A 16,813-nucleotide genomic window follows, 5' to 3' on the forward strand; every position below is an offset into this window, starting at 1 on the left:
AATATGACTGCTCAGCTTGTATTTTGTCAAAATAGTTCAGTTCTTATGTACTCTAGTCCAGACTCCAGGGATGTTTGGTGTAGTCTTTATTGTGTTAAAATAAAATAGTATGGCTTTTGGCCACTCGCAGCATGGGACAAGTGACTTTTGGCTTTGTAATGTTTGGATAGTTGTTTTCTACACATGTATAGATGTTAACTCATCGCATTTGTGGAGAAAGTTCTGATTCCTTCCATAGGACCTTGGGGTTTATCGATTTCCTTTTTATTTCTAGCTTTGCATATTATTTACCTAATCTATTTTAGAAATAAGATGTCACAGTCAAAACATAAAGTTCAGTAGATTATGATATCAAGTATAAGGAGTTTTTGATTATAAAAAAATAATCCCCTACCTGTATCATTTTCAGTATTTTATACACAACATGTGGTAAGCATTTCAGTAATTGTTCTCTATTTTTTTAACTGTTGAAGTTGATTTCTCTCTTTTATTTAGTAAGATATTAGAATCAGCTGGGTGGCCAGATATCTACTTCTAAAGCTAGAGAAATGATATCATAACTTGTCTAGATATTTACTGATGAGAAAATTCACCATCAGGGCAGATCATCAGCTTACCCTGGATTCTTTCTAAACTGAGTATGTTAGGTCACAGAGACCATCAGATAAGAGGATCAACAATCTCTTATGAGGTCATCTTCCTTATGTTTCTCTTAGCCTCATATACCTCCAAAATTTCACTACTAAAAATATAAGAAGTGGAAAATAGGCTGTCTTTTGCCTGGAAGGAAGCATCCTGAGAACTGTGTTTAACACTGCTTTCTGATATCCATCCATCTGTCCGCCCATCCATTCATAGTGACCTCCCAAATCTCAGTCATGTTATCTGTGAAGTTCAGAATGCAGACATAGAAATAGGCCATCACAGGAGTTACTAAAAGTGGGAGTCCTCATGTGTCTTATCTGCTGTGATTTGGAGATGACCTTGAGCTTGGCACCACATCAATCTCCAGCTACTCCCACAGAAATGGCAGTGAAACCAGAGATACCTAGTCTGGGAGGATCTTTTCATAAAAGAGAATATTCTACATACTGTGATGTGAGTGCTGTCATTTAGGCTGTGCTCTGACAAATAGTGTTGAATATTTTGAGAAGAAACAAGCGCTGATGCTGGATCTGCTGGAATACAAAAACAAAGACAAAAACAAAAACCAAGAAGACCACCTAAGGTTAAAAGGTTAAAACATAAATTTTACGGTATTTTAAGGTACTTCCGTGGAAATGCTTGAGGAACTACAGGGTAAAGATCAGTAGATAAAGATCAGTAGACCTCAGGGCCTGGTAGTACCCATTACTGTTTGGATGAACCTGATTGGCATATTTGTGGTCTGAAACATTGACCACAACTACATAAGGTGTAGCCATGGAAAAAAAATATGCCAAGAGATTTGTCATGGTCTAATGGGGACTTGAAGGAAAGAGAAGGGTGATTTCCAGGTGATCCTGTGACCTTGAGACCATGTAGCTATCTCTTTTTTTTTTTTTTTTTAAGATTTTATTTATTTACTTGAGAGAGAGACCGTGAGAGAGAGCATGAACGAGGAGAAGGTCAGAGAGAGAAGCAGACTCCCCATGGAGCTGGGAGTCCGATGCGGGACTCGATCCCGGGACTCCAGAATCATGACCTGAGCCGAAGGCAGTCGTCCAACCAACTGAGCCACCCAGGCGTCCCATCATGTAGCTATCTTGAAGAGTGTTGATAGTGTCTGTTTCCAGAATCATACAGCCCACTGGACAAGGGATGCTTGCAAAAACTGGGGTGAAAGGTTGGCACAAGGATAAATTCTCCACAGGTTCTCTTCCTATTCTACCTAGCTTGCCTATAGGTGACTAATAAATTGGCTGTAGAATGGTGGACAGTATGGCTGGCTCGGAGAGGGACCCTTTCATTCTGTAATTTGAGAGAAATGGTTTACCTTCTCCTTTCCCTGTCTGTGACTACAAACTGTCCTCCTTTTAATAAACTCACTATTTGACTTTCTTTCTCCCTTTCCTCCAGGCTCAGTCTTTTCTAGACTCTTCATGGGAAGAAGCCAACTCTGCATCTTTGCCTCCCACAGATATTACAGGAACTTCCTAATTTCCTCCCCTGCTTCTCCCATACTGTCTTCTGTGCAGATATGAATTTCTGACCTTGGTGAGGCAAGGCTCTGGTGAAGTTTTTTTAACTGGAGAGTGGGTCTTTGTTATGGAGACTCTTCGGGGAGTATTTCAGAGCCATGAGGGGATCTTTCTTGGTTCTTTCTTGTGAGAATCTGGGGGATCTTGGAGGGTAAAGTCAAGAAAGTCTAAGAGTCTCCATAAGTCACCAGAGTTATTCACAGCCATACTAGTCTACATTCTGTTTCTGTCAATTTGTCAAAATTACCATTCAGGTGTTCTTACCAGCTTATGGCTTTAGAGCTTCTGCTCCAGGCAAATAGACCTTGGCTGTGATCTCTGTATTCTCCTGTCAGGTCTCCACATTTCAGGGTGGCCCTTTGCCTTGTAACCTCAGTTCTCTGACAAATCCAGGAAAATGATTGATTTTCAGTTTGCTTCACTTCTTTCTTATGTTAAGGATAGGAGTGATAACTTGTTTACATGCCAATCCTGGGACCAGAAGTCTATCCATAGCTATTTTGAACACAGGAGCCCATGAAATTCCCATAATGTATAAAATAGTCAAGTTGTTCCTCTGCTTCTAGCCTATGTTGGAGTAAAAGCCAAAGCGCTTTCATTGGCCCACAAGGCTTCCATGATCTGCACACTCTCTTGTGTACCCATTGACCACTTCTTTATTTTTTCGTCTTTCTATCTCTCCTTCAACCACCTTGGTCTCCTACCTGTCCCTTAAACATACCAACAAACTCCCAGCCTGGGGCCTTCGCACTGGCCTGGAGTGATTCTTTCTCCTAGGTGTCCACTGTCCCTGAACAAGAGTCACAGATACCTTGTGATGACTTCCCTGACCATCCTATTGAATATAACAACCCCACAGTCCTCTCTCACATCCTCATTTCCCCATCCCTTTCCAGCCTTATTTCCATAGTGCTTTGCACCACATGACATGCTTCATACAGTATTTTTCTAATTTTTTATGTTTATTGTCTCTCTCTCTCCTACCAGATAGTAATGTCCATGAAAGCAGGGATTTTTGCTTTTTGTGCTTGTTTTATTCCTTGCTTTATAGACCAGTGATATAATGAAATTGTGAATTCAGGCTTATCCAGTGATGTCAAAACCATCAAGTGAATGTTTGATGGTGAATGAAACTCTTGTACAATGCCAAAGCAACACTACACAAATTAGTTTCAAGTTGCAAAGGGAAAAACATTAACTACTAAATAGAGAAATCAAACTGTCACCCCTCTAATTCAGTGGTGAAGCTTAGTATCATTAATGGTGGGCCAACCAGTGGTTCTGTGTTTCCTTGGGTGTTGCAAAATGACGTTGGTAACATGACTTATACATTATCTAGCCAGATATGCTTAACTTGAATCCATAGAGCCGTTAGATGTAGCTCTTAGTTTATGAAGTAAAGGAACAAGTTAAAATGGACATTGGGGAGGGTATGTGCTATAGTGAGTGCTGTGAAGCGTGTAAACCTGGTGATTCACAGACCTATACCCCTGGGGATAAAAATATATTGTATGTTTATAAAAAATAAAACATTAAAAAAAATTCATCATGAAGAAGCTGGACAAATTTAGAATGTGGTATATCCTATAAAATAACAGTTCAGGATTGTTACAATAAAGGATCTGTCCTAAATGAAAAGAAACATAAAGAATAAAATAGGTGCAATGTATAGGCTTGGATTGGCTGTGATTTGTGCAAAACAATCTTAAAAGGTATATTTAGGTCTTTGAGGAGAATCTGAATTCTAGTATTAGGTGAGAGGAGCAGTTTCTGAAATAAAGATGATGAATATGAACTGGAAAAATTAGCTTTCAAGGAGATATGTAGGTTATGAGCTCATTTTGGTAAAAAATAAAATGTTTTAGGGCTCCTGGGTTGCTCAGTGGGTTAAGCCTCTACCTTCAGCTCAGGTCATGATCTCAGGGTCCTGGGATCAAGTTCCGAGTTAGGCTCTCTGCTCAGGAGGGAGCCTGCTTCCCTCTTTCTCTTTACCTGCCTTTCTGCCTACTTGTGATCTCTGTCAAATAAACAAAATCTTAAAAAAAAAAAAAGATGTTTTACAGATCAGCATATTAAAAAGAAGTATAAACACACACACACACACACACACAAGAAGTATACACATGCAGATTTTTAAAAATCCGGAATTTAGCTCATAGACTCCTTCGAATTTTTGTTTCTGGATGGAAGGAAGGAAAATTGCCCTTGGGTACAATTAAGAAAGGAGAGGGACCAAACTGCTCCATATTTCAAGATCTGTATCTGCCGCATACATAAAGGTAAAGTGTTCCTTATGGTCAATTTGCATAACTGTAAGCACAGAATGTTTTAGAATGGTGTGCCTTTATATACTCAAAATTTCTGAATTTGTTTAATTCAAATTGACCTTCCTCTAATTAAAACTAATTCATGAGTTTTATTGTATCAAACCTTACCCCCATTTCTTCATTATGTGTTTCAGAAAGTCTGGAAATTTCTCCTTTAATCTGGATTTTAATTTATAGACTTGACCTTGAAAGACAGAATCTCATTTATTTGGTCTTGAGTTTCAAACTCTTTAGAGAATTCTTTTTTCTTCCCTCCTCTATTCCTGCCTTCCTCTTTCTCTCTGTTTTCTCCTCTTACTTTCCTTCCTGCTTTCTGTCCCTTCTATCTCCTTCGTCTTTTCTCTTTTTCTTTCCACCACCCTCTAACGACATATTCATTTTAGATTTTTTTAAGAAAAAATTTAACAAAACTCTGATTTCATTTTTGTCTGTCCTTTTTTCATAGAAAACCACTATTTTGTTTCATTGCTTTTATTATGTGCATGTTTTTATACTTTTTATACAAATACAAACTGAATGTTTCACCATTCATTAAAGCATATATTACCATAAATTGTGTCTATAATGAATATGTCATATTTTGCATATTTTTTGGACTTTATATGCATCATGCTGCTCTAGGGCTTTGTACCTTTCTTTTTTTGCCAACATTGTGTTTTTGAGATTTATCCATGTTTCTACAAGTAGGTAGATTTAGTCTGGTTTTTAGCTGCTGCACAGTGTCACATTTTATGAATATATCAAAATATATCCTATTAAAACATAAATATAACTGAGCTCCTCTTATTTTGTTTTTAAAAGAATGCTGAAATTAACATTTTTTTATGTCTCACTTGGATGTATGCATGTTAGAGAGTTTCTCTAAGATACATACACAGAGGCAGAAATGCTAGGTGTTGGACAAGGTACATCTTTGACTTTACTAGACAGTACTAAATTGTGTTCCAAAGTGGTTGTTACAGTTCCATCAACATTAAGTGGGAATTCCTGTTGTATCACATCTGGTCAACAATAGGTATTTTCAGACTTTAAAGATTAGTTAATTTAAGGGTGCCTGGGTGGCTCAATTGGTTGAGCATCTGACTCTTGATTTCAGCTCAGGTCATGATCTCAGGGTTGTAAGATAGAGCCTGCATTGCACTGTCCATTCAGTGTGGAGTCCACTTGAGGTTTTTTTCTCCCTCCCTCACTTTCATTCTCTCTCTCTCTCTAAAATAAATAAATAAAATCTTTAAAAAATTTAGTCAATTTGGGGGCGCCTGGGTGGCTCAGTGGGTTGAGCCGCTGCCTTCGGCTCAGGTCATGGTCCCAGGGTCCTGGGGTCGAGCCCCGCGTCGGGCTCTCGGCTCAGCAGGGAGCTTGCTTCCTCCTCTCTCTCTGCCTGCCTCTCTGCCTGTTTGTGATCTCTCTCTGTCAAATAAATAAATAAAAAGTCTTTAAAAAAAATTTAGTCAATATGATAAATCTGAAGTTATATCTCATTGCTTTAATCTTGTTTTTCTTAGTAGTAGTAAGATTAAAAATATTTTCATATATTAAATGGCCACTGGGTTTCCTGTTTTGTGAATTGCCCATTTTTCTGTTGGGTTATTGATTTTTATCTCTTCTTTATATGTTCTTGATACTAATTCTTTTGTTAGTTATATATGTTGCAAATATTTTCTCAGTCTGGGGCTTGTTTTTTTTCACTACTTGTGTTCATTTATTGTAAAAAGCAACAACAGCCTGTTTTAATATAGTGGGTTCATTAATTTTTCATTGTGCCATTTGTGCTTTTCTGTGTTTTATTTAAGAACTCCTTCCATACTTGAACATCATTTAGTCTCTGTTCTTTCCTTTTTTAATATATTTTATTTTATTTTTTTTAACAATTTTATTTATTTGAGAGAGAGAGAGAGAGGAGAAGAGAGTGCAAACAGGGGAATCAGCAGGCAGAAGGAGAAGCAGGCTCCTGCTGAGCAAGGAGCCTATGCTCTACTCTATCCCGGGACTCTGGGATCATGACCTGAGCTGAAGGCAGACACTTAACCAACTGAGCCACCCAGATGCTCCTAAGATTTTATTTTTAAGTTATCTTCACACCCAGGCTGGGGCTTGAACCCACAACACAGAGATCAGGGTCACACATTCCATCAGCTGAGCCAGCCAGGTTTCTCTCATTTATTTCCTTCAAAATGTTGACGTTTTGCATATTCTGGAATTTTTAAAAATCTTCCTGGGATATTTTTAATGTTTATATCGTATAAAGTAAGGAATTGTATGGATATCTTCTCTTCCAATCACTACAAATTTATTAGCCCTCCCTTAGTCCATTGTGATTACACGTTTGTTATACCAAGTATCCACACATGTGGTTGTGTTCCACTCTTAGTCCCACACAGACAGCCCTGATGACTGTCCCAATGGCAGTGTAAATCCAGTATTGATAACCAGTAGTTACAATCAATTCATATTCTGGGATTGATAATAAATATCCCCTGACTTATTTCTAAAATATGCCACAGATTTTCTCAGTTGTTTCATTCTAACCTGTCCAAAAGTTCCCCTTCCTTCCTTCCTCTCTTCCTTCCTTCCTTTTCTTTCTTAAGATTTTATTCATTTATTTGAAAGAGAGAGCTAGTGAGTGCACAAGCAGGGGGAGTGGCAGAGGGAGATAGAGAAGGAGACTCCGCACTTAGCAGAGAGCCTAAGGCAGACGCTTAACTGACTGAGCCACCCATGTGCCCCAAAGTTCCTCTTTTCTTTCAGTCTCTGTCATATTATTTCCTTTCCTTTTACAACTATGTATTGGTATTATTGAGTTTGAGTTCTTCTGGACACTAAAAATCCATGTGGGATGGAAAGATAACTGATCTAGTGAAAGCAGCATACCCAGATCGCCTAAGGAAGACATTAATTAATGGCTACAAACTCTGAAGATTTTTAGTTTGTTATTTCTACTTTGAAAACAAAGCCAACTACCATCATGCATCCTTGAGCCATGATGCACTCTTGACTCTAATGGTGAGGACTGGACTTGGAATCAGGTAAGCTCTCTGGCCACATCCCTTCCCCTTGACCACAGTGATTAGTTTGGGCAGTTGTCTGAGCAGAACTGGTTTGTTCACTGAAGTTCAAGACTTTTGTTCCACATTTGAGAAAAGCAAGTCAAGTCCCATGTATCTCCTGTATTGACGCCTGGATAACTGCAGCCATCCTGGATCAGGAGCAGGACGGAGGGTAAGGCAGACACCATGCAAGATGGAGCCCAGGGATGGAGAGACACTGGGTTCTTTGTGACATTGCTGAGTTGCTGGATCAACTCTTGCTGGAAAACCCAAAGTGTGGAGTTTTTGATCACTCAAGGGAATATATTCTTAGATCATTAAAAGTAGTTTGAGTTGGGAATTTTTTTAAAGATTTTTTTTAGTTATTTATTTGAAAGAGAGCAAGAGTGAGAGGAAGAGGGCATGAGCCGAGGGGAGGGGAATGGGGAAGTAGAGGGAGAAGGACAAGCAGACTTCTTGCTGACAATTTCCGTTCCCTCTCTGCTTCTACTATGGGTCTCCTGGAACAGTGCACACAAGGATACAACCACAGAAAATGATGGCCTGTGGACTAAGCATTTTAGCACTTCATTTATTTATTCATTAAACGTGTGCCGGGATACAGATCACATTGGCCTCTGACCACATAAAAGTCATAGCCTTACAACCACAGTGTAAGAGACATGCAAGCAAGGAGTTAAAAAAGCAGACAGGTATGTCATATGGTCCTAAAGTCTTGCATCGAAGGGAGCTGAGGCCCAGGGCACTCTGCACACCACTGTTTTCCCACAGAAACATCCTACAAGCATTTCAGCTCATGATGTGGACCCTTCCTCTTCCTCTCAATAGTCCTCAGCCCTGCCTACAGGTGTGAACAGGTTATTGTCCAAGGGCATTCTCCTGAGTTCTAGCATGCCCCCAAATCTTCAGGATCACTGCCTCTGAAAAGTCAAAGTAAGTAAGGTAAATGAAACAAGCAGAGACAGGAAAGCCAAGGAGCTAGCTCCGCTCCTCCTCCCTTTTACTGCCCCCGCCTGAAAGCCTGACCAAAGCTCCTTCCAGCTGGGTGTGTCCTTTCTGGTGTTGTCTATGAAAAGTTCAGAAGCTTCATATTTGCATCCTGATACACCTCATTTAAAGTATTTAACTGTGGGGCACTTGGGTAGCTCAGTCAATTAGCGTCCAACTCTAGATTTCCACTCAGGTCATGATCTCTGGTCATGAGCCCAACTTGGGGCTCCATACTCAGCCTGAAGTCTGCTTGTCCCTCTCCCCCTGCTCCTCCCCCTGCTCACTTTCTCTCTCTCTCTCTCTCAAATAAATAAATAAATATCTTCTAAAAATTAAAGTATTTAATCATTATTGTTTCCCTTCTGGTGTGAACTCTGCAGAGCTGTCATTCAGAATAAGGAGAACCAAGCCCATGTACACCCTTGGACATATTCTCTTCAACAATAATTACTTTAGATGATTTGTGGGCTGCATCTGGGATTTAAAAAAATTAAGAGCTGCCAAATTATATGTGCATACTGTTTTACAAAAATTCTTTGACTTCCATTACCTGTTTTCTTTCTTTTTCTTTTTAAAAATGTTTTAACTTTATTGAGGAATAGCTGACAAACATAATTATAAATGTTCAAAATGTACAATGGGATGATTTGATTTACATACATGTTACGGAGTGATTACCAAGATCAAGATAATTAACACATCGGTTACCTCACATAGTTAACGTGTGTGTGTGTGTGCATGAGAGAGAGAGACAAAAAGGCTTAAGATCTACCCTCAGCAAGTTTTACAGGTGTATAATACCACACTACTCACTATAGTCACCAGGCTCTACATTAGATCACAGAACAACTTCTACTTATACCTGGAAGTTTCTACCCTTTGACCTAGATCATCCATTTCCTACCCTCCCCCCCAGCTCTCGGCAACCATGATTCTACTCTCCGTTTCTATGAAATTGGCTTTTTTAAAATAAAGATTCCACATACACGTGATATCATATGGGATTTGCCTTTTTTTGTCCATAACCTTATTAAATTACCCTAATCCCTCTTGGCGTCCTCTCCATGTTACAGAAGAACCATCATCAGTCACAGAACCAAGCCCTCCACACCGCCTGACCCTCTGCCAGGTGCTTTTCCTACACCAAACCCTCCTCATCACTGCAGGGAGCAGCACACACACAACAAGGCTCATAAACCATGTGTGTGCATTTGCGTGTCACCCTCACCTTCCACCCACTCCGCCACCACGGTCTTCACCCCCACTTGACCCCATGGATCAAAACTGCCATCACATGGCCAACAGACACATGAAAAAGTGCTCCACATCACTCGGCATCAGGGAAATACAAATCAAAACCACAATGAGATATCACCTCACACCAGTCAGAATGGCTAAAATAAACAAGTCAGGAAATGACAGATGCTGGCGAGGATGCGGAGAAAGGGGAACCCTCCTACACTGTTGGTGGGAATGCAAGCTGGTGCAGCCACTCTGGAAAACAGCATGGAGGTTCCTCAAAATGTTGAAAATAGAACTGCCCTATGACCCAGCAATTGCACTATTGGGTATTTACCCTAAAGATACAAACGTAGTGATCCAAAGGGGCACGTGCACCCGAATGTTTATAGCAGCAATGTCCACAATAGTCAAACTATGGAAAGAACCTAGATGTCCATCAACCGATGAATGGATCAAGAAGATGTGGTATATATACACAATGGAATACTATGCAGCCATCAAAAGACATGAAATCTTGCCATTTGCGACAACATGGATGGAACTAGAGCGTATCATGCTTAGTGAAATAAGTCAAGCAGAGAAAGACAACTATCATATGATCTCCCTGATATGAGGAAGTGGTGATACAACATGGGGGCTTAAGTGGGTAGGAGAAGAATAAATTAAACAAGATGGGATTGGGAGGGAGACAAACCATAAGTGACTCTTAATCTCACAAAACAAACAGGGTTGCTGGGGGGAGGGGGTTTGGGAGAAGGGGGTGGATTATGGACATTGGGGAGGGTATGTGCTTTGGTGAGTGCTATGAAGTATGTAAACCTGGTGATTCACAGACCTGTACCCCTGGGGATAAAAATATATGTTTATAAAAAATAAAAAATTAAAAAAAAACTGCCATCACAGAGAATAAATAATGTTGGGACAGCATGATGCACTCAGGTTAGCATCTGTGTGGGGTAGTGTTCACCAGAGAAACAGAACCAACGGATGTGTGTGTGCGTGCATTTAAGGAACTGGCCCATGTCACTGTGGGGCCAGTAAGCAGAAAGGCTATAAAGCAGCCTGCAAACTTGGGCAGAATTTGATGCTGCCATCTTGAGGCAGAATTTCATCTTCTCAGGGAAACCTATTTTTATTCCTAACGTCTTCAACTGATTGGTTGAGGCCCGCCCACATTATGGAGGGTAACCTATGTAGTCAGGTAAGTTTGCATAGTGACCACATTCACAAAATGCCTTCACAGCAACACCCGGTGTAGTGTTTTGTCAAATAATTGGGAACGACAGCCTCATCAAGATGAGCCACGGAACTATCACATCCTCTAAAATGCTGTCTCTCGTGTCTGGAAGGTCTGAGCTAGAAGAGCTTTTGGAAAACAAAAGTGCCTCATCTCAAAAACCCCAAAGATGCAATGCAAAAAGAGAAGAATCTCCCTTTCCGTGTGACTCAAGGGGAAGGGAACTACTTCCATCCCATCCAGACAGGAATGTGACAAAGGGGTTCCTGCGGGGAGGGCAGTCCAGATAAAACCTGTCCCACAGCACTGACCACTGCCGCTGCCCCCTCCCCCTCCCATGGGAACTGCTTCCCTCACGGCAAATACAGAGAAGATGGAAAAAACACTGGCCGCCAAAGAGGCTTCAAGCTGCTCACTATTCTAGTTACCTTCCAATCCTGGAGCACGAGTGAGCAAGGGCACCACACTTTCACTCACCCACCCAGGACTGATTTTTCTTGATTAGCTTATTCCACGTGTTTGATAAATAACACCTGCCCTGTTCTAGTACTTTCCTCTGACTCCATTTATTAACATTCAAGATTTTCCTTTTCCCATGATGGGTACTAAAGGCATAAAACTCAAATGAATCACGCCGAGGGGAGGTCTCTAGGCAGCCGTGGCCCCGTGCCATGCAGTGACACTTTATTTGTCAAAGGCTGACTGGGAGGTACTGGTTTCATGGAAAGAGTTTTGGTTTGGGAGTCAGGTTTGAGGTCTTCCTAGAGCTGCCTTGGCCTCTGCATGGCCTTGAGCAAGTGTATCATCTCCATGAGCCCTGGCATGAAGACCATCTGCAATTGGGGTTTTCTCACCTAGAAAATGAGAATTGCTAAGAGGTCCGTAATGTGGAAAAGCAGCTTTATAGTGTAGAATGCTGCACAGATCTAGGCCGAGCCACTTCCCCACTGTCCCCTGAGCCTTGTCACCCACCAATCCTTAGGCAGCCGACTTGGGGGCCTGTTCTGGTTACTGTGGCTATGTCCACACCATCATGCATGCATTTGTGTTAAATAAATAAATAAATAAAAATAAAACACCACTTCATCGTGTTCACAGATTCTGTTGGTCAGGAATTCAAGTGTGCAGCAAGAACATCTGAGGCCTCAGGCAGAAAGAGTCTAAGAACAGAGGGGCTCAGTGACCTGATGCTGGGGTCACTGGGGACCTGTTCATTCTCACGCCTGGCTGTTGACCAGGCCTCACATGCAAGGGCCAGAACGCCTACCTGCACACGGCCTCTGCAGCCTCTGCAGGAACTGCTTGGGACCCCTCACAGTATGGTGGCCTGGTTCCAACAGCAAGTGTCTCAAAAGAGGCCAGGTGGGAGATGTGCTGCCTTTTATGACCTGGCCTCGAGAGTCACATAGCATCACTTCAGGTGTAATCACACATCAGCTGAGATGCATGGGGAAAGAATATAGGCCTCCAGCTCTAGCTGGAAAGTTCCCTTGTAAGAATGGCACCTGGGATGGGAGATACTGTTGCAGCCATTTTTAGGAAAGTCAATCGGCCAGAAGGTCTGAGTCACACAATGAATGAACTAGCTAGCAAGTTTTTGGACCAGAAATGAAACTAGACAGATGTTGTACCCCACCTGACTCCAGGTGTCCACTGAGACAAACACAACTTGTACCCATGTCAGGAAACCCAGCCAGTGCAAAGTTCAGAGCAGGACATGTCCAGGAAGGGGGAGGGCAGACTGCACACCTGCCCTTTCCTCCCACCTCCGACCTCTCTGCCTCCCCCAAGGCCTGAGCTAGTCTTGGCATTTACACTTCCCTATTTTCCAGAATAATCTCAGCCTCCCATTTACAGGCATTGCTTCCCAGGGTCAGCCCCTTTTTGAGGTATTTGCTCTGTACCCTCGCTTCTTAACATGTGTTCCACCAAGAGCAACATTGGCATTACCTGGGAACTTATCAGAAATACAGAATCTCTGAGCACACCTTAGACCCGTGAAATCAGAGCCTGCATTTTAACAAGATCCTCAAGTGATTCTAATGCTTCTTACTGCTGGTACAGCACCAAAGGAAGGGAAAGAAAACTTGATTTGAAAAAGCCATATAAATGGATTTCAGTTCTGGCTTTGTCCACTTATTAGCTGGGCAAACTTAGGCAAATTATTTTTCCTTTCTAAGCTTCAGTTTCCCTAATAATTGGGTGTCACAGAAGATGGGGAATGAGTGTGTGTGTGTGTGTGTGTGTGTGTGAGAGAGAGAGAGAGAGAGAGAGAGAGAGGGAGAGAGATAGAAAAAAGAGAGACTCCCAGGCCTGGCAGTCCTTCCAAGTTCAACTCCAAGGACAGTCAGCCTTCCCCCACCCCGGCTTGGCCCAGATTGCTCCCTACTTCTTTCTTCCCTGAGGTCCATCAGGAGACAGTAGGGGTCTGGCTGTATGATCAGAACTACAGGGAGATGGAAAGAGAGACATCTTTTCAGGAGCTACCAAAGTATAAGGCCCAGGGAGCCTCCTCCTTGAGAGATGGGAGGGGTTCAGGGGGGTCTGCTCTCCTAGGGAGATGTTATTTATTTCTCTAATAGACACTGTTTATCACGCATTTGCAGGACTTCTGGCTGGGGCTTCCATCACCCTTCAGACTCTAGAAATTACGTCAGTCCCTTCAGAATTTACTCGCACTGGGCAACCTGCCTGGGATAGGGGCTCAGGGAGGATTCAGAGAACCCAGTCCCTGCACCCAAGGACAGTCACCAAGGTCACTGAGCTCCTCCCACTGCCCCTGCCCAGGCCTGCCAGGCTCCAAGTATGTGTGTTGGGAAGTATGGGGAGTGGGGGGCAATGTTACATAGAAATCATACATCAGTACCATCCTGGAAAGCAGACGATGGACTGCTAAAAATGTTAACAAGATAATAAAATATTCAGTATCCCTAAGCCTTTATTTAAAATATGCACCAAAAGGATTCCTCCTTCCCTCACACTACAATCATTCAAGTGAAGTTTAAAAAAAGTAAATTATAAATGCAGATCAGTTTTTACTCCATCAGTACTGATCACTGCAAGTTCTTCCTCAGATCTAACTTAAGTCTAACTACTCTATGTAACCCGCCGCTGACTGCCCAGCACTGTGAGCACAATAACTTCTCAGCAAGGACACAGTGGGTTATGGTTCTGAAAGGCTACCCCTTGAGGGGGCAGAAAAATCTCTCCATATCTTTTGATTTTCTTTCTTTAGGGTCAGGTTCAGGCATGTTAAGGGTCTTGCTAAGCCCAGCCAGTCTCCTCTCCAACCCAGAGTCTAGACAATCAGCAATGCTCAAACTGACCTTCAGAGGTGAGTGCAGCACTGTGGGGATGTTTGATATCTTTTTCCCCAAAGGAAATTGGCATGGAGGCTATCTAGTGAAGTAGAAGTAAAAACTAGGGAAATGCTAGACCACAGAGATCAGGGAATTTCTAGAAGGTATATGTTATGGAAAATGATTCTGCTACTAATTGCCAGGTTGAGCAAGCTTCAATTTCACTTCCAGACTTTGGCCTTTATGTCAACATCTAACGGGTCTGTCTGTTAGCTGTCCTCTATGGTTTGGAGGGTCAAATCTTTGCAATTCTACAGACAATGTCCTCTACATTTATTAGAATATTTGAGGACATTCCAACTGAATGTGCAAGCACTATGTAGATGTTAATAACAATAATTGATAGCAGAGCCACCGGAATTGAGCATCCTGGGGGGGGGGGTCCTTGAAGTAGGGACGCAGAGGTCTAAGCTTGGCCTTCTCTGACTCACTGTCAGGCTGCGGGCCACGTCCCCTCCCCACTCCAGGCCAGTGAGAGGAACCCATCATCCCCACCTCCCATCTGATGGAGACACGCCAGAGACCAACGGACGAAATGAGCTCTGGGTACTCTCAACGGGATATGATGGCAGCGGATGCCCCGTGGGGGAGCCAGGCCTCCTCCGCTCCACCTGGCTGATCCACAGCCATATAACTGGTTAATACAGATGAATTCTGATGCGTGGGTCCTCACAGAGCTATGTAAGGGCCAGATTCCCTGGCGAGACTAGAGGACGCCCATCTTCACAGGAAGGGCTTGCTCTGGGCACTTGCAAAGCAGGGCCTGGCTTAGGATTTAAAAGCAAGGTTGAAGGGGTCTCTGATAGTGGGGTGGGAGGGCTCAGGTCCCATCTGTCTCTAGGCAATTTAGAGGGCTTGCTAAACTTTCATCCCAGACTGAGAGCTGATTGTTGGCTACAGTATGAGCAGGCTACAATGACTGGCTGAGGGGGTCAGTGTCCATGACCCATGGCTGACCAGGTCCCCTCCTGCCTTGTCCAGAACTGCCTCTATCTTCCTGCAAATTCTTCCCTACCTTCTGTCCTAACTCCATGGCTCACTGTCAGTTCCTCTGAAGGGTGCTATCTAACCTTCCAACATGCCAGAGCCACCTGTCCATTCATACGCATGTGCCCATAGGAGAGTGTCCTCTTCTTCTAGGAACCTTCATCAGAGGCAGAGGGGGATAAGGAAAGAACAGGAGGAGAAGTCTGCATGACCAGGGACCCTGCATGAGGGTGGCTGGGAGAAGAAAGAAGAGGAAAGCACAGCAGACCCAAAGAGGTGGTGCTTCAGACAGACAGGGACCTTTGCAAGGTGATATGTACTCTCCATAGATGTCAGATCGGGCAGTTGGGTATCTGCCCAAGGACCCAGCTCCTGGGGGCTTTCCTAAGAGAAGGTATAAATTATGTCATTTCACATGCTGCATACTTGTGCACTGTGTGGTACAAGAAGAAAGTTCACACTGACCACTAAAAGAGTTCCTGTACAGGATATGCCCACAGAAGTTTCCAGAACCCCAACCTTCCCACTTGGCTTGCCTCACACTCCAGCGTATGTTCTCTGTGTTCTCCCCACCACCACCCTTCCCCCAACCAAAACATCCAGCCCTGACTATTCCAGCTCACTTTTCATCTGTAGCTCTCCCTGGGAACTTTCTTCCAGGGGGCTCTGTTAGAGCAAGCTCATGTATACAATAAACAGAGTCACTCAGCAGCAGCTGGCGAATGTTTTCAATAAGTTGGAAAATCAGGTTGAATGTATCATGAAATATGGTGCTTACACTGAAGCCCAGATGTGTGGGCTAAGTGCTTTGTGATTGGGCCTGCCTTTACCCATTCCCATCAGCGCCTTTGCCTCGCCCCTCCGCCTCTCCTTCTCCAGAGTTTTTAAAATTAAAATCTGCCTAAGTGTTTTATTAATATCTTGAAAGCGATGCTTCTTCAGGTAAACGGTTCTTTGCCTTGGGGCCCTGTGTGATCTTTTGCTCACAGCAGTGTACTGGCTCCTGCACAGGATGACTTCAGGAGTGCGTTCCTGTGTGTACAGGGGCTGAATAAATGTTTATTGACAATGCGAGTGTCACTGCGCTTGCATTTTTTTGTTGTGTGTATATTTGTACGTCGTACACAGTTTGGCCTCTAAAGCTAGATGTGCTCTATTTTCAGTTTCTGAGTGTCTTCTGATGTTCTATTCTGTCCAAATACACGGACAGACAGGACATTCAGATTGCCACCAAGATACACTTTCTTTAAAGAACCTCCTCCCTCAGCACCCCCCCACACACACACAGCTTCAAGACTGGGCATGGGAAGGTCAAGTCTTTAAAGGTCAGCCCCCCACTTCCAAGCAGGTGCAAATGGAATTCCAGTGCATTCTTGCTCCTCTGCCCCCCTCCTAAATGGTGTCTCCCCTCCCAGCCTCCTCCTCCTTTGTTTTCCCTTCTCCA

Source organism: Mustela lutreola, chromosome 9 (genome assembly GCF_030435805.1).
Source record: "Mustela lutreola isolate mMusLut2 chromosome 9, mMusLut2.pri, whole genome shotgun sequence".
NCBI lineage: Eukaryota > Metazoa > Chordata > Mammalia > Carnivora > Mustelidae > Mustela > Mustela lutreola.